The sequence below is a fragment of the Notolabrus celidotus genome, chromosome 11, assembly GCF_009762535.1.
Source record: "Notolabrus celidotus isolate fNotCel1 chromosome 11, fNotCel1.pri, whole genome shotgun sequence".
Classification (NCBI taxonomy): Eukaryota; Metazoa; Chordata; class Actinopteri; order Labriformes; family Labridae; genus Notolabrus; species Notolabrus celidotus.
The window spans coordinates 22316231-22344192 of record NC_048282.1 but is presented as its reverse complement, the minus strand read 5'-3'; the positions used below and the strand labels follow the sequence as shown (position 1 = coordinate 22344192).

Below are 27962 nucleotides of genomic sequence, written 5' to 3'. Positions count from 1 at the left end.
GGGCAAAAGGCCAGGTCAGCCTGGTCACCGCTCTGACCCATTCTTCAAGGATGAGCCAGCAGCCCTGCCCGCAGCAGGCTCAACCACAATGAGGATGGGCTTATGGCTCAGGAGTTACTATTAACACCCACACACACACACAACATACTGCACACATGGAGAAACAGACACATGCTAGCACAGAGTCAATTCCAAAATTGATTTTTTGTGTGCACATTTTCAACATCACGACGGAAACAAAACCCTCCTGCGGCGCACAATGATGAAAAGTTATTCTTGATTAGTTATTAGATCAGGGTGTGCCTCAAGTGCAGCAGAATAAACAGAACATATCACCTCTCTAAAAGCAGAGTTTGCTGAACATGGAAAGAGAAAAGGTAGAGCAGTGTGAAAGATGCAGACATGAGGGTGATGCCTGTAATGTATTGCAGGGTTAATCCCTGTGAATCCTAACTTGTAAAGGCCTAAGGCAGGCTGAGTATAGTACTGGGAGGAAATCCCCCGTGTAGTGGTACAGGCCATTAGCCCCTAGGGTATAAATAGGGCAGCTATGGCTCCTTAAGCTGGCTTTTACGCAATATCAGTTAAAAATATGACTTGACTAATTACATGCAGGTCAGCCAGTCAGCAGAAGCAAAAAAAAATTCCTCCTCATCGTCCTCCTCTTCCTCTGACCATGCAGACTACCGGTGCTCCTCAGTCTGCTGTAAATACTCAGACAGGCACAGCACATACAAGCGTGCACACACAGGTCACCGGGGAGCAAGTGGTGCAGTTAGCAGGTATTCTAAAAACCCTGTGGCTGACATTTTTTTAGGCGGGTGTTATGTTGTTGTCATTCATTGACATTTAAGTGACTGCTGATGGGAGTTTCATTTTACTCTTTTCCACTGCCTCAATCTGATAATATGCTTGTTATGCGGCATCTGCAGCAACTTTAGTTTCAACAACTGAGATATGACATGTCGTATGCATCACAAAAACATGAAAAAAAAACCATCAAATGCAAACAAATCAAATGCACTCTTATTGGCTCTGTGACAGCAAATCTCTTGTAACTGCTCTGATGTCACATACTGCTGATGCACAGTCATGATTCTGTGTTTTTACTCTTGTAGTGCACTTTGTTTGTTTTCTGCCAAATTAGTTTCCTAACTTTTTACATGCTCAGCTTCAGCAGCTCACAGGTAGCAGTCTGCCTCTCACTAGTTTATGATTAGCCCGACTCAGAGCCCTTGATGTGAGTACCACTCTCACGCTATGAGATCAGTGGCTTACGAGGGGGAGGGAAGGGAGAGTGGTGGGGGGGGGGGTTATGGAAGAGAAAAAAGAGAGTGGAGAGAGAGCAACTCAGCAAGCGAAAAATGTCTTATGGGGTAGAAACAGCTTGAAAGTGCGAGGACAAGTGTGTGTGTGTGTGAAAAGAATTGGGGGGATTACTTTCATTCCAAAGATTTGTTGTTTTTGGCACCTTTCCCCCGGCGACTGCCAGTCAAGCTGGGTTTCTGTTAGTTCTCCGGTTTAACAGCAAAATGTCAGCAAACTGAAAGCATAGTGATGACATCTCCATGGAGAGAGCATGGCCAGGTCTCCCATTGGCAGCTCAAGTGCCATTCATTTTCTGAGAGACTGTCTAGACGGGCTTCACAGATACTGTCTGGAGTACTTTTATCACTGCACTGTATTCAAGGCAACATTGCTATACACTGCCATTATTGCTTTTGTTCTACAACCCCTCCCACACCAAATCTGCTACCCAGCCACATGCACGGTCACAGCCATTAACTCATCACATGGCTTAAGCTGTTTGATACAGAGGGTGCTGGAAATTATTTTAAAATAGGATTGAGTGGGTTTAATGCTTGTTTTCAAATGACAATTAGGGAAAGTCCCACTCCCACTTAGGAGAGAACCTTGTCACTGCAATTTGATTATCTTGGGTAATAATTAAAAAAAAGTAATTAAATTGAAAAAATATGTATTTTCCTGAGTATCTTTTCATGCTCTGCAGGATGAAAAAAAAGATGCAAATGAACTGGGATCTATTGCAAGGAAATGTAAAACAATACACACCCAGCTTTAGGACAGGCTTTCAGGACACTATTGATGCCACAGCCTGCAGGATGTCTCAGATGTTACACTGTCCTGTACTCTGACGCCAGAAGCAATACAGTGCAATTTATTTTGTTTATGCAAGTTGGATTTATCTGTATGAGGGAGCAGATTCTCATGCACAGGCTCCATCAAGCAAAGAGGCAGGCCTGGTTGCAAATCTGTGGGTGTAAGCAGTGGGTGGCAGGGTTGAAAGGTCGTCGACCCCCATTGTAGATGAAGTGTGGAGGAGGAGGAGAGCATACTGCTTGATCATACACAAGGGTTAGTGAGTCAGGGCCAAAGAAAACGATCTGTACGAGCCAACGGAGCAAAGGAGTGACTCGGGAAACTGACTGATTGCAGTATGTAATTATGCACATATGCACTCATGTATCATCCCTGCATACATTAGTTATTCTGGATGTAAATCCATCTCATGAAATATCCCTTCCTGCCAGAGTGTAAAATTAACACCCGCTGGTAAAAAAATTGTTTGGCGTGTACAACAAAATACACGGGGCGCTGGTGGCCTAGCGGTCTAAGCGCCCTACATACAGAGGCTACAGTCCTCATTGCAGGGGTCGCTAGTTCGATTCCCGGCCGCGACCATTTCCTGCATGTCTTCCTCCGCTCTCTACCCCCCACATTTCCTGTCTCTCTAAGCCGTCCTATGGAATAAAGGCAAAAAGCCCCCCCCCCCCCCCCCCCCCCCCCCCCAAAAAAAATATAAAAAACAAAACAGAAAACAAAAAATCAAAAACAAATCCCCCCAGTGGCCGATGGAAAATTTTGTTTTGCATGTGAGGTATTGTTTTCATACTTCGCCCTTTTCTGCCGACTGTCAGGTTATTTTGACCCTCGTGGCGCGCTGTACTTGTGATCGTGACGTCAGCTACTGGAGTTCTATTCATTCCCTTCGCTTGAAGAAAGCATGGCAGGAAGAGCGTTTCGAGGGAAGATGTGGCGACACATCTTCCTCCAAACGCCACAAACAAAGAGGATAAACAAAGAGGCAGAAGACGATCAAGAAGACAGCACTTTTGAATATTTCTATTTGAAATTAAGTATAACCTAATAAAATAGCAATAATCTAATTTATCCGTACATAACTGTATCCTTTAAGTGATGCTTAAGTTGCATTTTCATAATAAAAACATACGGTAATTTTTTTAAAATCAAATAAGGCATGATTTTTTTATTTGGCTGGTACGTTTTTGGAGGTCACCAGCCAACGGCAGATGAGGTAAAAGGTAATTTTACGCCCTGCATCCTGCTCTCAACTCCCATGGTACACCCCGACCGACAGGTGTGTCTGTCACCTTAAAGCAGTCTGGCACAGTTGTCAACTGTATTCAGACACCTGCCTATGTTTGGGATTATTCATCACACTCCTGGCTCCCTGGTTGAGCTCCCAAGCCAATTCTCAAAGACTTCCAACTGTGAGAGTGCTGATCTGGGAACAGTGGCCAAGCAGGTCTCATTGGTTGATTCTAAAATGGCTTAAACAAAGCACACGCTCATAATCAGTCCCAAATTTGTAAATGAAGAACGTACAGTGACACAATTATTTTTAGTGTCCAGGTAATATAGCTTGGTTGTCAGTTTATCTTAGAGCAGGTGAATTATGAGTGGCACTTTTCAGACTAGTTACAAATGGCATGAAAGGCGATTTGAGTTCATCAAAGTAGAGCAAAGTTTTTCAAAATGTTGCCAAACAGTAAAAGAGACGGGGTTGACTTCCTTCTTGTTTTGTGAGAGGATAACTTATAAGAAAACCCACTGACGTTATCAGTGGGTGAAAGACGGAAACGTTTTAAGAGATGAAATGTAACGTACACCTCACACTAACACATTCAAATACAGTAATCATGCAAATGTGCAGTCCCAGCATGAATGTATCTTTAGCTCTTGAAGTTCTACCTTCTCTCTCTCTCTTTCACTTTTTTTCAGTCTCCCCCACCCCACCTACTCTCAGTCTTTCCTCTCCTGTCTTTCCTCTCACTCATCTGGCTGCCTGTTGGAGAGCACACATCAACGTGGGTGAGAGTGCTCGAGTAGAGTATATGACTTTTCAACACAAGGTGCAGTGTGTGTGTTGTGTGTGTGTGTGTGTGTGTGTGTCTGCCTGTCTGTGTGGTGCTGTAGGTGGAGAGGCACAGCAGGGCGTGAAAGCGCTGTGATAATGACAGGCCATGAATTATATAACGTGCACATTGCATAAGAAGAAGATAATTTTAGGTCCAGATATTGAGGATGTATAAGTAATTTTTTTGCGTGGGTGAACAGCACTATTTGCACCTCTAAGTGCATGGATGTGTTTGTGTAAAAATGTTCTGAAATGTGCTCATTTCGTGGTTTCTTTCGAGGAGTGTGTGGGTGTAAGTAAACTAAAGTGTATGTGTTTGTAAGAGGGGGCATGAATGTTTTCAGATTTCTTTCATAGCTATCTGCATATCAAAACAAGTATGTGGGAATGCTGGCACATTCGTGTACAGTGTGCATAAGGGTGTCTTTATTGCAAGCTCCCACTCATTATCACTTCTAGACTTCAGAGAGATCCACTTGAAAAGGGCTGATTCCTCATGTCGGGTGAAAACCTCATACTTCTTGTTTTGATGATATTCTTGTTGGAGCTTGCGTTAGAAAAGCACATGCTCCTCTCTCCAGGCCGAACAAGTTTCATGACTCCCTGTCAGCCGCTTGGTCACAAGGGTAAACTCCTATAGATGTGTTGTGTAGAGTCACAGAAGTGAGGCAGAGCAGATAGAGTCTGCGTGTGCCACTGCCTCCTCTGTGCGCCTCGCTCCATGCATGAGTGTGCCCCTGTAAAAATAGACCTCTTAAAGGGCCAGCAGCCACTCAACCTTCTCTCACAAGAGGCCCGTTCTGCTCTTTAGGGTGACAGTACTCTAAGAAACATTGGACTAGAGCACATGCTGTATATCTCATTCAGCACACAGAGACAAGTTGTATTTCTGTTTCCCAAAAGAAATAGAAACAAACCAATATTCAGTTACTCTTTGTCAGCTTTACATCATTCATGAGGGGAACCTCTCTGGTACACAGCCAGACTCAAAACAAAGCTTCAGGTTTTGTTGTCTGAGTAAGTCAGAAAAAAAACAAGACGTATCAAACACAGGAGATCTGGTTTTTGAAGCCACCTGACAACAGCTGGAGTACCACCTTGGTTCAGACTGTCACTGGTACACCATGGAGTGCCTGCTTCCAGAACAAAAAAAAAGACAAATACAACTGTGGAGACTACAAATAAAACCCCCCAGCAGCATGTGACGCACACTTTGTAATTGCGTACTACTCAAAATGGGCATTTCTAGGAGCAATCTCTCAGTGACAGAGGACTTCCTGAACACGCCAGCACATTGGCCTCATAATTGAAATAAGTGAATTAAGTCAGTGGGGACAAATGTTGTACGTCTCGCTTGAAAGACATCTATAGCTGCAAACTGTTTGAACCTGGGAAGTGTTCCTATAGGCAGCTTATGTGGTATCACTGCAGCAGAAGGACAGCGCCTGCTGGAGCAGAAATAGACACACAGAAATCATAATCGTGCACACTGGCGTAGTATTTCTTCATCCTCGGTGGGAGGAAATATGGAGGGATTCGGTTAAAAACATGGGAGGGATGCAGAAGCAGAAATTTGAAGTCCCTTTTGAAGGGAAGTTGTGATTAAATATTTAAGATGACGTTTGAAGTTCTTCAAGTGCCTGTTTTCTCATTTATCCTGAGCACTGGTTGAAGGAAAAAGTTGGACCTTAGATGCTTGATGCACCTGCAGATCCTCCCTTTGATCATAATGAATCCCTGCCCCCCAACATCTGCACCTCCCATTCCTTCCCCATCCTCCTCACTCTTTCTACCTCTTTCCAAATATTCCCCGACACCACTAACGCCACCCTCACCAATCTTATATCCGTGCCTCCCAGTTTAAGCGGGCTCCTCCAGGGCCCCTGGCTATCTCTGGACCAGGGCTATTTAAGCCCACTGCTCTAATTCTGAAAGTCCTGATCTTGCCGTCAGTCTGAGTGATGGACCTCCACCTCTCTCTTCTCTCTCTCTCTCTCTCTCAGTCTGTCTGTCTCTGTCTTCCTCACACACTCCTTGTCTCTGGATCAGTCACACTCTTTTCACACTCTCTTTGTTATTCTCTTCCACGCGCACAAAACCCCCACACACAGGTGCCGGCTTACATGAGTGTTTACACCACATGCTCATACACACACACACACACACACACCACACACACACACCATCACACGCACGCACACACTTCAGGCATATTTTCCCACTATAATTAACCCAGCTCACTCACTTTCAGGATGACATGTCTCTTCTGTACTCTAACTCCTAAACCTTGTTTCCTTCAGAGCATTCAGCACAGTCTATTTATCCCTTCATTCAAAGTTGCTCACACCTGCGCTCCGTCTCTCCCATGCGCACACACAAACACACGCGCGCGCGCACACACACACGCACACACACACACACACACACACACACACACACACACACACACAGACTCACACTCACACTCAGCGGAGGAACAGTGTGGTCACATACCTCGCCGGGTGCCTTTGCGTAGCAGGTAGCAGAGAGTTTGCTCATTGGATCAGGCAGCAGCAGGCACGTAGGAATATCCAGTTTTGAGACTGCAAGTCTCTTCCTCTTCTCTACTGCTCAGCCTCCCCTCCCTTCATCCTATTCCTGCCTCTACTCCTTCTCACTCTCTAAACGCCTCTTTGCTCTCTCTCTCTCATTCTCTCTCTCTCTCCCTGTGAGTGCGCTCTTTTCTCTCTACCCAGCTTGCTTGATCTCTCCCACCCTCCTCCCTCTGTGTCTCTTCCCTTTCCTGACACACACCTTCTGTCTATCTCACCCTTACAACTCTCAATCTCTGAGTTTGCTCTGTGACACACGCTGACACTTGATAACTTTTTCTTTCCCCTGCCTAATATGCTCTGCCTCCCTCTCGCTCGCCCTCTCCGGGAGTGTATAATTAGACAGAGCTCAGTGGTAATACAGTCAGGCTCATTGTGGGAGCCTTAGCATTGCTGCTCATGTTTGGCTGATAGCCCAGCGGCTTCACTCATTAACCTCCCTCGATCTGCAGAATGGACCGGCCCACGGCTCGCGCTATTTGCTGCAACACCTCAGCCTCTTAGCCCAGCAGCCAATCGCAGCCCACGGGGATGATGTGAAAGGTGCGCTCGCTGGGCACACATTAGTAGGTGAGCGGGCTAATCATAATCACTAAGTACTGACATGTTAAGGCAGGTGAAGTGTAATAGCAGCTGTTCATATCTGATACATAGAGCATTTCATCTCAGTCATAAGTTCTCTTTTAGCTTAATCACTTGGTCATGATCTGCGTGCAGTGGCATCATGTGCTTTTCTTTCAAGCATGAAACCACAAAAGACCACTCACACATCTTATTGTGAAAGCACAGTGAGGTATGGGAATGTCCTGTGTAATGTAACATTGAGTCATATGCTCTCTTTACAGTGCTGTGTGCCCCAGTTCCCATCACACATGACCTGATATAAACTCCCAAAAGGGGCTTCCTTTATCAGGCTGAGACAACTGTGTGCAATAAACACAGACTCATTTTTAAGAAGACAAAGCTGAAGAAAAAAAAACAACTTATGTTTGAATAAGATTAACTTTTTTTAATTAATACATCTTCTACTTTATCTGAACAACCTTTTAGAATAAACATGTACTTTTCTTTCTTGCTGACAAATTCTTACTTTAAAGTCTTCAACCACATGTGACTGGGCACTTCCACTATCTTTTTTGGCTTCGTCATCATGGCCAAAACATTTGACTCAGGTCCAGAGCTGTGAGTGTCGGGACAGGTCAAGCCAGATCGCATGCAGCTTACATGACAGTGATCTCTCTACAGCACAATGTCAAAGGGAATTGGATTCTATGACCTGCCAAGTAAGATCTTTATTTACCTGTGATCACAGTCACCCATGCAGGATTAAGAAATTCATTTTTTATTTTTAAATGTAACATTTCCCCACATCAATAGTAAAACTCTGTTAGTGGGCATGAAAGGGTAAACATATACTGAATTATTTATCAATCATAAGTCAGTAAAAATAGCTTCTTAAAGAGACATTACATTTTTTATTTCCATATTTCTAATTAAAAGTTCTGTTTGCATTTATAGGAACCATACCAGGGTGCAGAAATTAAATAAAAAATGTTAACACTTTAAAAGTTTTAACTAATAGTGGACCTCTAAAGAAAATTCTGCCAAGACCTTTAAAAGTTACAGTAAGCTTCAAAAACATGGTTTCATACTACTCTTATTCTTAGTCTACTTATAACTAGATTAGATTATTATTTTTGTGCTTCCACAATCATCAGACTCATTCTGGTCACCATTTCTCTGAAACTGTCAGAGCTATGATTGCAAATGCATCACAGCCTTATTACCTGCAGAGATCATTCTCTTTTTTAGTCAGTGGCGTAATAGTTAGATCTATTATAAACTAATACACCCCACCTTCAGAATTTGAGTCATCAGCACAAAGTTTAAATGTCTCCATACTTTATCACCATTCTAACATATGTATGTGTTTTCAATTAGTTTGTGTTCTCTCAGCTTAACATTTCCATCTCTGGTGTTTTTAACAAAGGTCATCAGTAACTTCATGTCGCATAAGCATTATCTGTTGAAAGTTTCTGTTTGACTGAAGCCCAGAAGTGGGAGGGAGATAGTGATTAAACAACCATAAAGAGTGGGAGAGTGTGACTACCGCACTTATCATGAGATCACATGGCTTGTGTGTGTGTTCATGTGCGTGTGTGTTTCTTTTGCTCTTACGATCATTAGGCACTGCACAGGCCAAACGTCTTGGTATCATTTCCTCTCTCCTTTTTTCTCTCTCCCAGTCTCACTTCTGCATTCGCTCTACAACATCCTAAACATAAGCGTAAATAGAACAAGAAGAAGACATTGACTCTATTTTCTGAAAAATTATGATTATGATTAAGAATGTGAAATTAGGAGCACTGGTGGCCTAGCAGTCTAAGCACCCCATGTACAGAGGCCACAGTCCTCGTTGCAGGGGTCACCGGTTCGATTCCTAGCCAGTCGACCATTTCCTGCATGTCTTACCCGCTCTCTACTCCCCACATTTCCTGTCTCTCTTCAGCTGTCCTATGAAATAAAGGCAAAAAGGCCCAAAAATATAACCTAAAAAAAAAAAAAAAGGAACGTGAAATTAAACTGGATTTTTATACTCGAACGATGTGTGTTTCTTTGGTTTTGTTCTTAAAGTTTTAATAATTTACTCAAGTTTCAAAGCCAAAATCAGTGTAGGGGAAAATCTGACTCCAAGAGACAGTAAAGCTGAGAGTTATCAGTTAACAGTATAAAAAAGACACATAATCAAAAAATGTTAAATATTGCTTACAAAAAAAAGAGGGTTAGGATCAATGCAGGAATTTGATGACAGCATGATGTAGAGCAGCGGTTCCCAAACTTTTCCACCCATGACCCCCAAAATATAGGTCCCAAAGACTTGCGACCCCACTGTCCCTCAAAGTGATTTAATGTGGCTTCATTTAGCTGCTCTTAAGAAACAGACCCTACCTATATGAGCATGTGGCTGTGTTTCCTGTGCTGTTATGAATTAACCTACAGCTACTGATGCTTTTGATAATTAACTGTTCACTAACCCTAAACTTAGGAGTCATCTGGCAAAAGAAAGGCAGAAAACTCATTATTTTATATTTTTTAGTTTTATTTCAAGTTTAGCTACTATTTTTGTCAATATTTTTTACTATAATGGGTAAAATGTACTATTTTCAGATCATTTAAAAATAAATAATTCTGGAAGACATCTCACAACCCTCCATTTGTGTCTCGCGACCCTTCCAGGGGATCCTGACCCACACTTTGGGAACCCCTGATGTAGAGCATCTATAAGTGATAAATCAATTACTTTCTTGAGAGAGAAACGAAAACAGTCTAACACACCTGACAGGTTCACCAAAGCTGTGTGTCTAACTCAACTGTCAGCTAAGTTCACAACCTTAACTTAAACCTTTTTCTCTTTTTTTTTAATATGTTCTAAATTAGCTATTTAAATTTATTTCAAACCTGTATCTGTTCAGATGGTTTGATGGCTTACAGTAATATAAGGATCGGTTTATTTGTTACTGGATGCTAACAGCATGAAACCATATCTATCTGACAGAAACAAAGGAAAGAAACTCTCCAAGCCACTCATACATGATCAGAAACAGATGAAAACATTATGGGACTGATCTACTAAGATCCCAAATAACAAGCGCTTAATTGCGTGTGCAAACAAAACAATTGCACGTGCTATTAGGGTGTGTTGAGGGTGATCTGCTATGATTGCGTGTACACGCAATTGATAACAGGTGCAAAGGTGGTTCGGACTGCCCTTAAATTAGGATTTCGCGTGTGCTACCGGCTGTCACCATGGAGAGTTTGGGAGAGCAGAGTGGCCGTAAACGAAAAATGAAGTTTGAAGCCCCGGAGTTGGAGGTCTTGGTGGAGGTGGCAAATAAACACATCTGTGAACTCCAGCAGAGACAGCTCAGCGTTGCCAGAAGAAACGCGATTTGGGAGAATGGAAAAAAAAAACGTATTTCATTATTTGAAAAATGTTTCTGTAAGTTGTTTGTCATTACCGTAAAAAAAAGAAACTCCTTTATTTCCTTAAATGGAGAATCTTCATCAGATGTCTGACAATCCCAGCAGCACTCCTCAAATCAGACCAGAAAACCCCTCAGCAGAGCCCCGCAGGCGTCCAGATTGTTATGAAGACATTGATCGAGAGTTGCTGCAGCAACAAAGAAACCAGACAGATGGGTTACTGGCCATTGCACAGGAGGTGAGAGCTGTGTCCAATGTGGTGCGCGCCCTCCGCCGTGACATTCGGACCATCGTTGCGCACACGAGGCAGCTGGTCAGTGCTGTGTCTGGGCTGACAATGGCCGTCAATGCCCTGGCAACAGTCGGGAGGTCATACAGTGGCAGTCCTTCAACTGAGCCACTAGCGAATGAACAGGGAGGGGATAGCACAGGAGATGAACATTCATTATGCTCGGGTGGACACTGGGAGACGCTGGCACTTACTGTGATGGTGCGCTGGAATGATCCAGACGCAAGAAAATGCAGTGTTGCAAGGAGTTTTTCCATAGGAGATATGGCATAGCTCCTTTTTGTGACCGGCTCCAAATCAGCCCCTAATTAGGTCATCCAGCAGCTCAAAAATGACATTGCTGGATAGACGATGTGTCTCTACTTTTTATTGCTGACAGTCAAATATGTTGACATGCGCACAGAAGATTATCTCTCACCGTTAACTGTCTTTGCAACTATAACTCCTTCTTACAACAATGAAGGCAGCCATTTGGGCGTATCGCTGTGCCAGTTTGCACCTGCCTTTCAAACGTGTTAAATAAAGCCGCAAAACACAGACCGCAATCAGTTTCAGGTTTGATAAATCACATTGCGAGTGTTAAATGATTACATTTGCGTCTCCTCCTCCCAGTATTTTGTTCTAATAATCAACATGTATACTGCATATTCATGAGGGCAAACCAGCTAAAACGAGTGCGTGTGCTATTTTGCTCATTTGACAGATAGAAACCTTGGTGCGCCCGGTTAGTTCATCAGCTGCGGCACGCTATCAAGTTTACACATGTTTTTATAAACGCAAACCTTTAGTAGATTTGGCCCTGTGTTGGATTCACAGTCTTTGTCTCTCAAAAATTGCCCTTTTGTGTTTGCCTCAGTTGACTTCAGTGTTTCTAGTCCCAAATGAAAGTATCAGTGGTGAAGTGGGATAAAATAACCCTTAACTCCCTCGACTCCAACCAACTAAACTGAGCTGAGCTTGGCCCGTGCATCTTGGGAAAACGGTGGCCTTCAGTGTTTGGGGGAGCTACTTTAAAATCATAGCTCTGCAAGCTTCCAATTACCTCACATCGGAAGAAGCTGTCCAACATCAAAGCCACCAGAGGAAAAAAATCTAGTTTGGATAACTGGAGCTACTTGGAAAAAGTAGATCAAACTACTGAAAAAAAAATTCAAATTAACAATGTAAATGTGATGCAACATTTAAAAAAAGTCACATACAAGGGAACAATGCCACACAACTTGTTCAGTGGTCACCCACAAACAAAGGAGAGCAACGTCCCATAGCTTCAAGATAATCTAAAGGAATGCTGCTCTTGATTTGATATGCTAGTCCATCAGTTAGACACTTGCAGTAACTTGCACATCGCAGGATTATTAAGTATCCAGGTAACCTCTGAAGGAACCTGTAACAACTTCTCTGGAAATGTGTTAATAAATAGCAATACTGTATATTTATGACTAATGCATCGCCTGGGCATGTCTTTGGAGTGGTCTGGGTGAAAGAAGAAGAGGGTGGGGCTTTTTTTTAGGTCATTTCTTATTGGGGCTTTTTTTTGCCTGCACAAGAAGGGAAAGCTGAAGAGAGGGGGAGATGTGAGGAGTAGAGTGGGGGTGACATGCAGCAAAGGGTCAAAGACAGAACTGGAAACCACTACAACAAGGACTGCAGCCTCAACACATCACTGTCAACCCAAACTAAAAATAATTAATTATAGTACGTTGGGTAAACTTGAATACAGAAAAAAGCTCTACTCACTTAAATATTTTGAGTTGATGTGACGTCTTGTGCCTTTATAAGTTATACATACTAAAAATGTTTGATTAACATGAACTCTTTTGCAGATTAAGTAAGCATCACTCCAAAAATATGATTTCATTTGACTTATATCTTTTATTTTAATATCAGTGCATGCGTCTGATGTCACCAACGTCATTAACCTCAGTGATGTTAGTAATGGTCGATCTGTGGGAACAAGGTCAACACAAGGTAAAATGTCTCCTGTGGATTTGCGCTCAATTTTGACAGTATTCAGGATTGTATTTCTTACCGTGTATTTTTTCTATCGATGTTCATCACCTTTCCTTGTCAGGTATTTTTAAATGTTTTGAGGTCGATAATGGTGAGCTAGTGTTAATGTAGCTGGGAAAGTCACATAAAACTAGTAGAGCGGGGAAAGTGACATAAAAGCGTCATTTATTGTTAAATTTACGTTCACTTTTTTACTTTTTATTTGTTTTCCACTTTTTAAAAGTTGTGTTACTATATCTTAGGGCTTGATCTACTAAGACCAAAATAACGAGCGCTAAATTGCGTATGAAAACACAACAATTGCACGTCGTATTTAAGGGCTTGTTGCGCGTAATCTACTATGATTGCGTGTACACGCAATTGATAACAGGTGCAAAAGTGGTGGGGACTGCCCTTAAATTAGGATTTTGCGTGTGCTACCGGCTGTCACCATGGAGAGTTTGGAGAGCAGAGTGGCCGTAAACGAAAAATGAAGTTTGAAGCCATGGAGTTGGAGGTCTTGGTGGAGGAGGCAAACACATTGGTGAACTCCAGCAGAGACAGCTCAGCGTTGCCATAAGAAACGCGATTTGGGAGAATGGGAACAAAAAGTGATTTTATTATTTCAAAAGTGTTTTTGTAAGTTGGCAAAGCAGCCACTAACCCCCCCCCCCCCCCCCCCCCCCCCCCATCCCATCCTCATCACTCAAGCTCCAGTCACCTTCTTTCAGCACCTTGGACAGCTCTTCCCCACCTGCCTCATAACACTACTGACACTTCCCCTCACCTGGGAAAACAGCAGTCATCACAATGATCTATTAACCCCGGCAAAGATCCCCACAACCCCACAAGCTACCACCCCATCAGCTTCCTCAGCCATATTGATAAACTGTTTGAACGCATACTCACCTCACGACTCACCAACCACATAGAATCCCTCGGACTACTCTCACTTCACCAAGCAGGATTCAGAAAAGGCATAACCACCACAGACAACATCCTCCGGTTATCAGAAGACATCTACAGAAATGTCAATAAAAAACACATCACCCTGGCAATATTCTTTGATATAGAAAAAGCATTCGACAAAGTATGGCATATTGGACTCATCTACCGACTTCTGGACAATAACCTCAAACTCCCAAAACCCATCCAACCCATCAACACAAACTTTCTCAGTCACTGACAAATCAAGGTCAAAGTCTCCATCTCCATCTCCACCCCCTTCACCCCCCAAGCAGGAGTCCCCCAAGGTTCAGTCCTCAGCCACCTCCTCTTCCTCCTCTACATCTCTGACATCTACTACCCCCCATCCACCATAGCCAAAGTTTCACAGTTCACCGATGATCTCTGCTACTGGTCCACATCCAAATCCCCACAGCTCGCCGCCTCCAAACTGCAATGCATCACTAAATAGAAGACTGGACAAAACTCTGGAGAATCACCCTCAACACTGTCAAAACTCAATGTGTCATCTTCACCCGGAACCAACACCTGCATCAACCTCACACTTCACAACCAGACAATCAACACCAGCAAGCGGGCAACATTCCTCGACATCACCTTCCAAAGCAACATGACCTGTGTCGTATCTAGACAGCCCGTGATGTATAGACTTAGAAGGAACTTCGTGACACTGGCTTGCTTGTATAGTAATACGTTTAATACAATGAACAACACCTGTATCGGACAAGCCCTGTGGATGCCAGGAGGACGACTAATGCCAGATAAAGTCTCCTCCCGATGGCTGTTAGACACGTTCTTTATATACGTTTAAGTGATGTAAACATAACATACACACAAACACACACATACACACTTCTCTTAACATCTTTTACATTAGTACTGGACTCCAACTCTGTTGATATAAGGGTGTTGACTGTCACCATAAAGGTGCCTCTATCTGAACTTTCTATGACCACTCTGGACCAAACATTCAATGACCTGGACCAAACACATCAATGACCTGGACCAAACGCATCAGTGACCTGGCCAAACATTCAATGACCTGGACCAAACACAAGACACATCAATAACCTGGACCAAACACATCAATGACCTGGACCAAACACATCAGTAACCTGGACCAAACACATCAGACACATCAATGACCTGGACCAAACACAAGACATATCAATGACCTGGACCAAACACATCAATGAACTGGACCAAACACAAGACATATCAATGACCTGGACCAAACACATCAATGACCTGGACCAAACACATCAATGACCTGGACCAAACACATCAGTAACCTGGACCAAACATATCAATGACCTGGACCAAACACATCAATGATCTGGACCAAACACATCAGTAACCTGAACCAAACACATCAGTAACCTGGACCAAACACATGACCTGGACCAAACACATCAATGACATGGACCAAACATATCAATGACCTGGACCAAACACATCAGTAACCTGGACCAAACATATCAATGACCTGGACCAAACACATCAATGACCTGGACCAACACAAGACACATCAATAACCTGGACCAAACACATCAATGACCTGGACCAAACACATCAGTAATCTGGACCAAACACATCAGACACATCAATGACCTGGACCAAACACATCAGACACATCAATGCCCTGGACCAAACACATCAATGATCTGGACCAAACACATTGGTAACCTGGACCAAACATATCAATGACCTGGACCAAACACATCAGTAACCTGGACCAAACACATCAATAACCTGGAACACAAAGCACACACCTTTCTGAACCACCTCAAAGCCCTCTGCGGAAAGTATGGCGCATCACCCTCCACAATAACCAAAGTTTACCTCACATACATCCCACTATTTGAATACTCCGTCCCAGCCTGGATCAACCTCTCAGACCACCAACTTCACCATCTACAGTTAATACAGTACAAAGCACTCAAATTGGCCCACAGACTCCCACCCTTCATCAGCAACCACTACATCCACTCCAAATCAGGCATCCAGACCATCAGACAATATAGCCCTGAGATTCCTATCATGTGCCACCAACAACCCTGCCCTCCGGAAAACCATCAAGGAAGCACACGCCACAGTCAACTCCCCCCCCCGTCTGTCATCATTCAACTCCAAAAGACCTCCACCCACTGAACCCTCCATAACCCAGAAACCTCTGCCCATTCACTGCTGCCTGAGCTCATACCACACATCATGCACACACGTAATACACAGTACACTTAATACATGAAACCCACATACATTAACAAACACACACTCTTTTACTCTTTTTATTTCACTACTTTAGTTTATTTTATTTTTCTTCTTTTCCTTCTTACTTTCTCTTTTCTTTACCTCTGTATTTTTCTGCTTCTTTATCTCTTTGTGTATTTATTTTGGTGCCTTGGTCCACAGTATCCTGTAACCTCCTGAGTCAATATGTGTCATGCTCTAATGGCTCTTATTTCATTGAAAATGGTTCGCTGTCAACCAGGGATCACATCCTACCACTGCTGATATACATCGATGATCTTGAGATTGCCAACCCACTTGGTACATCACGCTAAATTCACAAACTTTGTGCTGTATACTGGGTCCTTGCCAATGTGCCATCAAAATACAGATCAGCATTACACATAATACAGGTAGCAATACTAGAAAAAGTGTCAGACCTCCCTAAAAAGGATACGCAGCTGTACTTGCTCCACTGCTGCATGATGTTCATACTCTTGAACAGGATGGTGTCTTTATCGAAAGAGTTGGTCAGAATGTCAAAAGCACCATCTTTTGTGTTTCTGCAGACAATCTGGCTGCCCATGGGTTGAGTGGCTTTGTAGAATCATTTAAAACAGACCATGTTTGCAGGTTCTGTATGGCCACAACAGAACAGTTTCAAGCAGCGGAAGTCGGCGAGAAAGGGTTTTTTCAAAGAAACCAAAGCCATCCAGGATCTTCATATGCAACATGTGAGAGAAGTGACACTGTGAGCAGTCACTTTGTTGTTAAAAGTGACTGTGTCTTGAGTGAGTCCCTGGATTTCTTCCATCCAATCACAGGTTTTCCTCCAGATATCCTACATGATCTTCTGGAAGATATCATTCCTTTGGTGCTGTCTCTTTGCATTAAAGAGATGATCCGACTGAAGTACTTCACTTTAGAGTATTTAAACCAAAAGATTCTAACATTCCCTGATCAGCACATTTATAAAGTGGATAAGCCTCAGCCAATTCTGAAAACACGTCTGTCTCGTGGAACAATAGGAGGGAATGAGCATGAAAATGCAACTCTGCTCCGACTGCTTCCATTGCTTGTAGGCAGTGTGGTACCAGAGGGTGATGGTGCATGGGCTGTTTTGATGGAACTGAAAGAGGTGGTGGAGCTGGCACTGTGCCCATCCTTTACTGATCAAAACTTAGACTATTTTGAATTTAAACTCATTGAACACAGGCAAGCACTGCAAGAGGTTTTCCCTGATATTAAGCTTTGTCCGAAGCACCACTACGGGGAGTATTATCCCTTGTAAAATGCCTTGGACCCCTAGTGCACATGTGGACCATGCGGTTTGAAGTGTAACACAGATTTTTTAAGAGAGTGGTGCATGATGCTGAAACTTTTAAAATATTTTGAAGACGATGGCAGTTAGACATCAACAAATGATGGCTTATCATCTTGCTGCACCATCATACTTTCAACTCTACCAGAAGTTGATCAAGTACACATTAAAAGACAAATAAATTGTGACACAATCTACCAGACATCAAAGATGACCATTGATGGCAAAGACTATGTCTGTGGAATGTTTTTGTCTGTCTGAGTTACTCGGGGAGTCCACAGGATGCGTGTGCGCCGCGTTGCGGCTGCGACACGGCTCTGCTCTGTCCCGGGGCTTTCGCCCTGGTCCATAGGATGCGTGTTTGGAGCGGCGCGCACTCCGGAGCAGGAAACTCAAGATCCCTCGATAACTCCAAAACGCGCGAGAACAACACAGTATAAACTTTTCCTCGTCCATGGTGTCGGATATCTTTTGAGACTGACGTCTGGCCCGATGCCACAGGTTATGACGTAATGTTGAAGAAGTGGTGAAATTTACGATCTTGTGTTTGCACATGGTGTTTATTTTGAAAGTGAGCGGATGTTGCATACGATCCTCGTGCCTGACTTCCGGGATAGTTCGATCATTTCTGTGTCGATTGACGCGTGCTGGGCGCGGGGAGCGGCGAAAATAGACTCCCTGCGTATCTCTGGCAGAGCGGCGCGGCGGAACGCTCCAGAGACGGAGCTGAGACACGCCGCAGCGCGCCCTGTGGACTCTAGAGCATTGACTTGAATGGGAACCTATTTGCTGCGACGTGCGCGGCGCAGCCGTAACGTAACGCGACGCATCCTGTGGATCTTGGGCTTTAGTGTGGGCTGTCTAAATTTAGCAAAATAGAACATATCTGTCTTGTGTGTCTTTTCTGTGTTGTGGCTATGACTCATGGTATGTAGAGCATCTACTGTCATAAGAGCTATCAGTCACACAGGATAATCTATCCCTCTACTTGCAGACTGGTCTGAATGATACAGTCCCACTATCAGCCTATATGATAGAAGGCTTGCTGCTGTTAAAACCAAAGTGCTTCATACAAGTCAAAGATATCTGAGACCAGCCAATGGTGAGTATTCTTTATAATTATAATTATTGCACTGTGAAATTCAGCATAGTTTGTGTATTTTGACAATAACATTTAACCTCTGTCTCTTTGTTAGCACTATGGCAGCTGCAACACCACAACCCATGATTCTCTGTGTTGTTGAGAAAGATCGCATGAGGAAACTAAAACTTAGTTCATGACCAGACTCTGTTGATGCATTGATAAAGATCATAAAAGATACAATGGAAACAGACCTCAACTTCGGTCTGCTATGTGAGGATCCAGACATTCATGGACAGCTCACTTATCTTATTGACATTGAGGGCCTGCCACAAAAAGCTGTGCACATCTCACTGGAACAAGATTACAGTTCTCTTACATCCACCGACACACTTATTACACACTTACACACAAATATTTCCTCTCCAGAACGTCTAAGCAGATGGCCTCCGGGTCCTTTTCCAGGTCCCAAATATTTGACGTTGAGCTGAAACTTAGAGAGAAATACTGAATTTGAGAAGAAAAACAAACACCTAAAGTTGACAAGAGACCTCAAGCTTGACATTTTAGAAAAGTTTGCATCTGCAAAATATGGCTTAAAAGCCTACCCAAGTGATAGAGAAATAGCGCTGGCAGCTGAGGCTTTCGTGGTCAAACATCCCTGCTTGAAGGAAGCAGGATCTGAGACTGGTTGGAATGGATGGAAAAACAGCATTAAGTTTAAGATGGGGAATTACAGGAACAAGATGAGACAGGCTGTCAGGAGGTTACTGTAAATGTTGGAAAAAGAAGTAGAAGCAATGCTGACAGTGAACCTTCACACTGCAACATTAAAAGACCGAAGTGAGCAGAAGTCAACTTTCTTCCCAACTTTCCTCAAGGGAAGGACTCCTCAAGCTTCGAGCACTTGAGGCAGAAACTTAAGAAGGCTGAGAAGAATTTGTCACTGGTCAGAAAAATGATGCAGTCCACATTTGCCTTGCGGCAACAGGCAATTGTGAGGACTTGCCCACCTCTGAATGAGCTCCTGGACCTCTGGTCGGCACTGAAAATGGAGACTGAGGTACTACAGTTTAACTCTTTTACTTGGTACTTTTGTTATTGACCCATGGCATACCCTGTGTAGGTTATAGTTGTGGTTCTAATTCACATTGTGGCTTATAGGCAGCTAATAGGTCTTCCAAGTTTGATCCATTAGCTCCTTGTCCCTTGGGTTTCTTGAAAGCGCTATATAAATTCCAGTTATTATTATCATTATTTTGGTATTGACCCTGATTCAACTGAGGCAGAGGAAGAAGAAGCAAAAGGAGTGAAGGCATCACCCAAATCACCCCTCAGAATATTTTCAGCCCAGAGTCCAACCAGCCATTAAGTCCCTCTCCACTCTTCCGGAGAAGGATGCTGAAGTGAAACCTACCTTCACTGCCCATGACATGAATCCTCCTGAAGTCCAATGGTATATTGTTGAGCACATAGTAAAGAGTGAGGATAACTCAGAGCTTTCTCTGGAAAAAGTCTTTGACCGCCACAGGAAACAGACTATGATACATGCCGTTCCAGTGTTGGTCTAATCATGAAAGATCCTGCTGTGTCAGACTTGCAGCGTTCCAGAAAGATCCTTGAGAGTCTCCTGCCTCCAGCATCTGACATCGTAAAACACTTAAGTCCTGACACTGTTCCTTCTGTATATTTACAGCAGCTTGATTCAGCTTTTGGCACTGTACAAGATGGCGATGAGCTGTTCGCAAAGTTTATGGACACATTCCGAGACACGGGTGAGAAACCATCAGCCTATCTGCAACGCCTTCAGGTGGCCCTGAACCTTGCAGTAAAGAGAGGAGGTGTGTCTGCAGCAGAGGTAAACAAGCATCTTCTTACTAAATTCTGCTGAGGGATAATTCCCACATCTCAGAACTTCAGCTCAAACAGAAGAAAGCAAGTCCCCCGTCATTTGCAGAGTTGCTACTGTTGTTACACACTGAAGAGGATTGAGATGCAGCTAAAGCTGTGCATATGAAGCAACATCTTGGTGCAAAGCTGAAAGCAGTGTCTCATTCCCAGTTTGCCTATCATGAGGACAAACATGTGAGTTCTACTCTAGCAACACTTCCCAAACAAATAGCAGAGGTACGCCAACTAGCATCCTTTACTACCACTAAGTAAACGCTGAAATCCTTTCATTCTAAGCCCTCTCCTATGACTAAACCAGCTGTCAGACCTGTATAATCTACATGGAAAATTACAGTCTCCTGACCCAAACCAGGCTACTGTTTTCAGTGTGGAGAAGAAGGCCATACCAAACCCTAGTGTGACAGTGAGCCCAATCCTGCATTAGTTGCAGAAAAGAGAAAGCAGTTTATTGCTAAATATTAAAAATAGGAGAAGCAAAACTCTGGTGCAGCTGGCATTTGAACTAAAACCAGTCCCTGTTGAGGGACAAACAGGGACTGTGACAGATAAATCATGTCCTGTGAACGTGAAGTGCCCCCTATATGCTTCTCCTAAGAAAACATATGCTAAACTGCCCCAAGGTTTAATCGGCTCTAGGTGTACAGCTTTAGTAAATATAGCTGGTTCAGAGTGTAACCGTCTCTTAGATACTGGTTTCCAAGTTACCACTGTTCCAAAGACTTTTTACAACCAACATCTATCTGGTCAACCTGTTAAACCTGCAGGTACGTGCCGCCATCTTGCTCTTGGATATGTTGAAATGACTGTTACCTATCCTAAAGACATTCTTGGAGAAGACTTTGAAATCTCAACTCTTGCCCTTGTTGTTCCTGACGTACACACTGAAACTACATCTCAGGTTCTTATAGGAACCAATACTCTTGAAGTTCTCTATGAGCAATTTTGTGACAGTGAGGCTGCAACTCACCTTCCCAGTCTCTATGGTTACAGAGCAGTGCTGAAGACTCTTCAACTACGACATCAGCAACACAAAGAGGGCAATGTAGGAGTTGTGAGAATGCAAGAAAAGACTCCCATTCTCATCCCTGAGGGTCATAGTGTTCAGCTAAAGTTCACAGTCTGTCTGCAGATGTTGGGCAATTGTGGAACATCCTACCAGTCCTCATTACCTGGTGGCAGTTCGTAAAATTAACATCCGCCAAGCGCCAATGGCGGGTAAAAAATTAGTTTGTCTGGTAAAACAAAAACACACACCCGCCAGTGGCCAATGGAAAATGTTGTATTGCATGTGAGGTTTGTTTTCATACTTTCGTCCATTTCTGTCGACCGTCAGGCAATTTTGACCCCGTGGCGCGCTGTACTTGTGTTGCGATTTGGTACGTCGGGAACGGCGTGACGTCAGCTACTGGAGTTCTATTCATTCCCTTAGCTTGAAGAAGCCTAGCGGGGAGAACGTTTCGAGGAAGATGTGGCGACACATTCCCAGCGTGAGGCCACCACAAACAAAAAGTATAAACAAAGAGGCAGGAGACGATCAAGAAGAGGAACAGAAAGCTAAACGGAATAATGTCACTATACAACGTTTCAAAGAAAACTGGAAAATTGACGAGGTTGGCCGACCTCGGTCCTGGCTGACTTACGACCCGACAAACCACACCATGAGTTGCAGCCTTTGCCGCAAACACACGAAGGATAAACAGAAGCAAAACCCATTCGTTGTTGGCGCAACAAACACCAAAATTGGCCAGTGAAAATATTTTTGGCCGGGAAATTTTTGGAGGTTACTAGCCAATGGCAGATGAGGTAAAATTTTAATTTTATGCCCTGCCTGGTGGTCATTGTGTTAAGAGCTGTCTTATCACTCTTCCTACACATGCTCCCCACAATGTACCTGTTGTGGTCACAAATGAAACTGTGCAAGCTATTTCCATTCCACCCCATGTATCATTGCTAGTCTTGAAGATTTCCACAGCATCATATCTGAGCATAGTGTGAGAACCTCTCCTGTTTCTGATAAAACCCAGAAATCTGATCTCACCTTTAACTTTGGGGATTCTCCAGTACCATCGGATTGAAAAGAGCACATCACCCACAAGCTCAATTAAATGTCTGAGGTATTTTCTCATCATGATCTTGACTTGGGATGAACAGGCAAGGTAAAACATCACATCAACCTCCATGATGAAACCCCTTTTAAACATCGAGCTAGGCCTATGAGGCTGTTCGCAAGCATCTTGCTGAACTGCTAGAGTCAGAGTCCCCATTTTCTTCCCCCATTGGGGTTGTAAAGAAACACAACAATAATGTACGTCTGTGCATAGATTACCGGAAACTGAACCTTCAAACGGTAATAGATGCTGATGCATTACCCCATCTTGAAGAAACCTTTTCTGCATTGACAGGGTCCAAGTGGTTCACAGTTCTTGACTTGAAGTCAGGGTACTATCAGATTGAAGTTGAAGAAGCTGACAAGCCTAAATCTGCCTTCATCACCCCACTTGGGTTTTGGGAATTCAACCGGATGCCCCAGGGTATAACAAATGCACCCAGCACCTTCCAGAGGTTGATGTAGAAATGTATGGGAGAGCTACATCTAAAGTCTTGTCTTTCTGGATGACTTGATAATCTTCTCCAGCACCCTGGAAGAACATGAGGAAAGATTGACAAGAGTACTCAATCGCTTAAAGGCTTATGGACTGAAACTCTCTCCTGAAAAGTGCAAGTTTTTCCAAACCTCTGTGCGCCATCTAGTCTATGTAGTATCAGAAAACGGGGTAGAAACAGACCCTGAAAAAGTAAATGCCCTAAAAACCTGGCCAGTTCCCACTAAAGGAGCTTAAATTCTTTCTTGTATTCGCAGGCTACTACTGGCGGTTCATAAAGAACTTTGCTGCAATTGTAAAGCCCTGCAATAAGCTCACTCATGGTTATCCCCCACCAGGTAAAGCTGCAAAAGTTAAAAGGATATCTGGGCCATATCATGATCCCAAGCAACCTTTTGATGGTTGATGGACATCAGACTGCCAGAATGCTTTTGCCACCCTCATCCAATGCCTTACCACTGCTCCAGTTATTGGGTTTGCAGACCCAACAAAACCTCATCTCCTGCATCCAGATGTCAGTACCACTGGGTTGGGAGCTGCTTTGTATCAGGAGCAAGATGGGAAGCTGAGAGTCATTGCTTTTGCCAGCCGTGGTCTATCTCTAAGTGAGTCACGCTATCAAGCACATAAACTGGAGTTTCTTAGCGCTCAAGTGGAGTGTGACTGAAAAGTTCCATGATTTCTTGTATGGCGGTTCTTTTACTGTAGTCACAGACAGTAATCCCTCGACCTACAGTACATACTAACATCTGCAAAGTTGGATGCAACCAGTTACAGGTGGTTGGCTGCTTTGTCCACGTACTCCTTCAAACTTCAGCACCGGGCTGATAAACAGAATCTTGATGCTGATGCTCTTTCCCGAAGACCCCATGAGAATCTTCACATCGTAGACGCACAGACCCAAAAAGAACAAGATTGCATTAGCCAGTTCACGCAGCAGTATCTGACTGATGCAAGCTGTACTGAGGTGGTTTCCCCAGAGATTGTTGATGCAATCTGTCAAAGTGGCTTGGTCGGAGCATCCAGTCTTTCTGCTTCTGGCCAGTGCAACATAACACTTGTGGAGTCCCTAACCATGTCTGCAGATGTTGTTCCTGACTGCTATGCCTCTGATGACACACATGGCTTACCTGTCATTCCAGCACTGTCCGATCTGGATCTCATTGAACTGCAGCAAGCTGATTCAAGCCTCCATGAGGTCATTCTTCAGATGAAATCTGGAGAACCCACTCCTCCAAGTGCGCAAAGAACTCCCTGAGCTTCCTCTCCTGTTGCAAGAATTAAACAGATTAGAGCTTCAGAATGATATCCACTACCGAAGGCGACAGAATGGTGAGGTGAGAAGATCTCCTATGAACTTGATCTCCCCCAGGACCTGCGGCCACTAGTTTTGAAGAGCTTGCACAATGACATGGGTCACATGAGGATAGAGGACTCTTGATCTCGTTCGTACCAGGTTCTACTGGCCGAGAATGGCAGTTGATGTGGAAACCAAAGCAAAGACCTGTGATCGCTGTGTACACAGAAAAACTAACCCTGAAAAAGCAGACCCTTTGATGAACATACAAACTACCCATCCTCAAGTTGGTGTGTATGGATTTCCTTAGCCTTGAACCAGACACCAGCAATACCAAGGATGTTCTAATGTTAACCAATGATTTAATCAAGTTTGTAGTGGCAATTCCGACTCCGAACTAAAAAGCCAAGACAGTGGCGAACTGTTTGTGGGATATCTTCATTGTGTGTTATGGAATCCCTGAACGGTTGCATACTGATTAAGGCCCTGATTTGAATCTCCACTGATTAAAGAATTGTGTGAAGTTTCTAGCATTCAAAAGGTTCGAATAACTCCCAATCATCAATGAGGGAGCCCTGTTGAACGATCCAACCACACTCTTCTCAGCATGTTGGGAACTCTGGAGAACAAGAAAAATATCCGAATGGAACATTTTGTGAAACCTCTGGTTCGTGTATACAACTGCACCCGTAACAAAGTCATTGGATTCACTCCCTTTGAGCTCATGTTTGGACGTTCACCCCTACTAACTGTGGCTCTAGCTTTTGGCGTACCTGTTAAAGAGGGTCAGCATCCATATTCTTAATATGTGTGAGATTTTAGGTCCCGCTTGGAGGAGAGCTATCAGATAGCTTCCAGGAATGCTCTGAAGACAGCTGAGAGAAACAAAGTGCGTTTTGATAGGGACGTGACTGCCTCAGACCTGCGAATAGGAGACCGAGTGTTGGTCAGAAATGTTCGAGTTCGTGGCGAGCACAAACTGGCGGACAAGTTTCACAGTTCTTTTGGATAGGGAAAACCTGGCCTGTATTGCAAACAAAACCATAACCAGTTACCTTAACACACACAAAGTCCCACACTCCGTACGTAGTTGGGTACAAACAGATAAGGTGCTAGAGTAGCATGACACATTCAGCTATCCCGCCAACAACAACACCGCTCAGCGTACTCACCAGTTCCCCATGCAGACTGACCGCACACCCAGGGCACTCGTTATCGGTGATAACCCAGCAGAAATCTACATCTAAGTGTGAAGATGGCTTAATGCACTAATGGTTAACGGAATTATGTTTTATGATAAAGTGAGTAAGATTGTGGCTCACCGACCTGCAGCAACTCTGACAATCCATCTCATTGCACTGATTGACGGCAGCAGCTGCTTCTATGGGATGCCGTGAGCGCTGTGATTAGCGGGTGCCCATGACTGCTGAGGATCTGAGAGTACGCTGAGCAGCAATATAAAACAAAACAGGATAAATATGACACCTGGGTTACAAGTGTCTAAAGTCTATGTTTATGACTTTTAAGAAATTAAAAATAATGACAAATTGGACTAATACATTTCAAGTTTCGTTAACATAAAGTAGAATGCCTGTGTAATTGTTTTTTTAAAGTTTTGTTAACTCAATGTCATTGAATTGGTTAATTAAAATAAATAATTGTAGCTCAAAATATTTGAGTTGACTAAAGAAGGACGTTGATTTACCTGTAATTATTGTTATGTTGCATGTAATATATCTATTTAAGATATGAAAACTTAAGACTTTTAAATTAATAAACTTAAAATTATTGAGAGCAATCAGTTGGCTCAATTGTTTGAGTTCTGCTAACTTATCTGGGTTTACAGTGCAGTGTGTTTTTAACCACCAAACAAGTGCCCCAGGTTGGGGACTTTTTATTTTTTTAATAAAATAATGTTGTTCCTTTGCTAGTCTTAAAAAGTTTGTAGTTTCAAGTATTTTGGTAAAAAAAAATTAAAATTAAAATTAAAGCTCCTGTGAGGAACTTTCAGCGACCCCTGTGGACAAGTGGTCCCCCCTCACACCTCTGCTGATTTGTCCACACCAGTGTTTAAAACATGTCTCTACTAAAGTGTCTCATGACGCTCTCTTTTAACAGTCAAATGTATCCTCTCACTCACTGTGAATATTTCTCCATGGAAGAAGTAAATTAAGGCTGTATTGTCAGTGTGCTGTAAATCGCTCATCTGAAACCACTTTTTTGACAAACACGTTGTCAAATAACATTAATGGTAAAAATGATGTTATTGATTTAAAGTGATTATGTGTACTGTTTAAAAAAAATAGTCCCAGAGATTCCTCGTCATTAGCGTTCCATGGTGATGGATTCTTATCTGCCTGTTGTGGTGGATTTAACATGAAACTGTCCTCATTCAGCTCTCCTTCTCTGAGCTCTGCGGTTCACACACCTTTAAAATAAACAAATGTCACAACTTTGAACCCTGCTACTATTATCACCACCACTCATGGTTTAAGTTTCTTTGTAGAGACCCGGTAACCTAAGTTTCTCTCACCTGCTCCCCTCGTTGCTAATATTGCTGGACAAGATCCAATATGTAAACGTCAGTAGCCTGCCGATTTAGCATGCTAACCGAAGCTAACGTTTTAGCCACATTGTTTACCCAATATGACGCTAACGGAAGCTAAGGGTTTACTTACCTTACGGTCTGTGGTGTCAACAAGCAGAAGCTAAATGCGCCAGAACTCTTTTCTGTGGATTGATTTGGCATGAAGTGTGATGAGTTTGTCTCTGGTGTTGCTCATGTTAGGAATGTTAATAACCTCTGTCAAGGGGTTTTGACCAATCACAATCAAGCTTCTACACAACCGGAAGATCAGTAAGAAACCTGGGTAATAAAGGTATTTAAAATCCCAATAGAGAAATTGTCCATCTTGTTGTTGACGGTCTTTTGTTTACTTTTGTTGGTCAGAAAAAGACCTCAATGTTAATTATATTATGTTTCTTAACCTCTCTAGAAACTACCCATGGCGGCTTTAAACTGTTTAAATCACTCAAATTAGGGGCGCTGGTGGACTAATGGTCTACGCATCCCATGAGTAGAGGCTATAGTCCTCATCGCAGAGCTCGCCAGAGTCGTGACCATTTACTGCATGTCTTCCCCGACTCTCTACTCCCCACTTTTTCCTGTATCTCTTCAGCTGTCCTGTCATTAAAGGCAAAAAGCCCCAAAAATATAACTTAAAAAAAAAATCACTCCAAAGTCAGCACATGTAGTTAAATAATCAGCAAAGTGCTGCAGTTAAGTAATTTTAATACATGTAGTTCTATGCTCCTTTAAACAGTGCTTTTTTTGCACAGTAGAGGTGTCAGGGTCTCTTAAGGTGAAACCTGACACCTAAATCAGTCTCCTGAATGACACAGCACCACACCCTATAAAACCTCTCAGAATCTACAGTGGCCCACAGAGGTCACATGACTACAGAGGCTGTCAGAAGACTTGAACTACTGAGAATATAAAGTGGTCCACAGTCAGAGGCCCC

General features: G+C 43.2%; 1 protein-coding gene across 3 annotated transcripts in view; it reads right to left on the bottom strand.

Moving 5' to 3' along the window:
* The window catches only part of zmp:0000000926 (histone-lysine N-methyltransferase 2A), a 34948-nt gene extending 10543 nt beyond the window's left edge, over positions 1–24405 (bottom strand). The window contains exons 1-2 of one of the 3 annotated variants that reach the window (XM_034694935.1): positions 24275–24405; positions 8950–9046 (exon numbers count right to left, since the gene is read on the bottom strand). The gene's annotated coding sequence lies outside the window, so the exon portion shown is untranslated. Of the gene's footprint in view, positions 1–6673; positions 7227–8949; positions 9117–24274 lie in introns of those variants that run through there. The other 2 variants (XM_034694938.1, XM_034694936.1) reach the window with 2 other exon arrangements.
* Positions 24406–27962: the final 3557 nt, after the last annotated feature.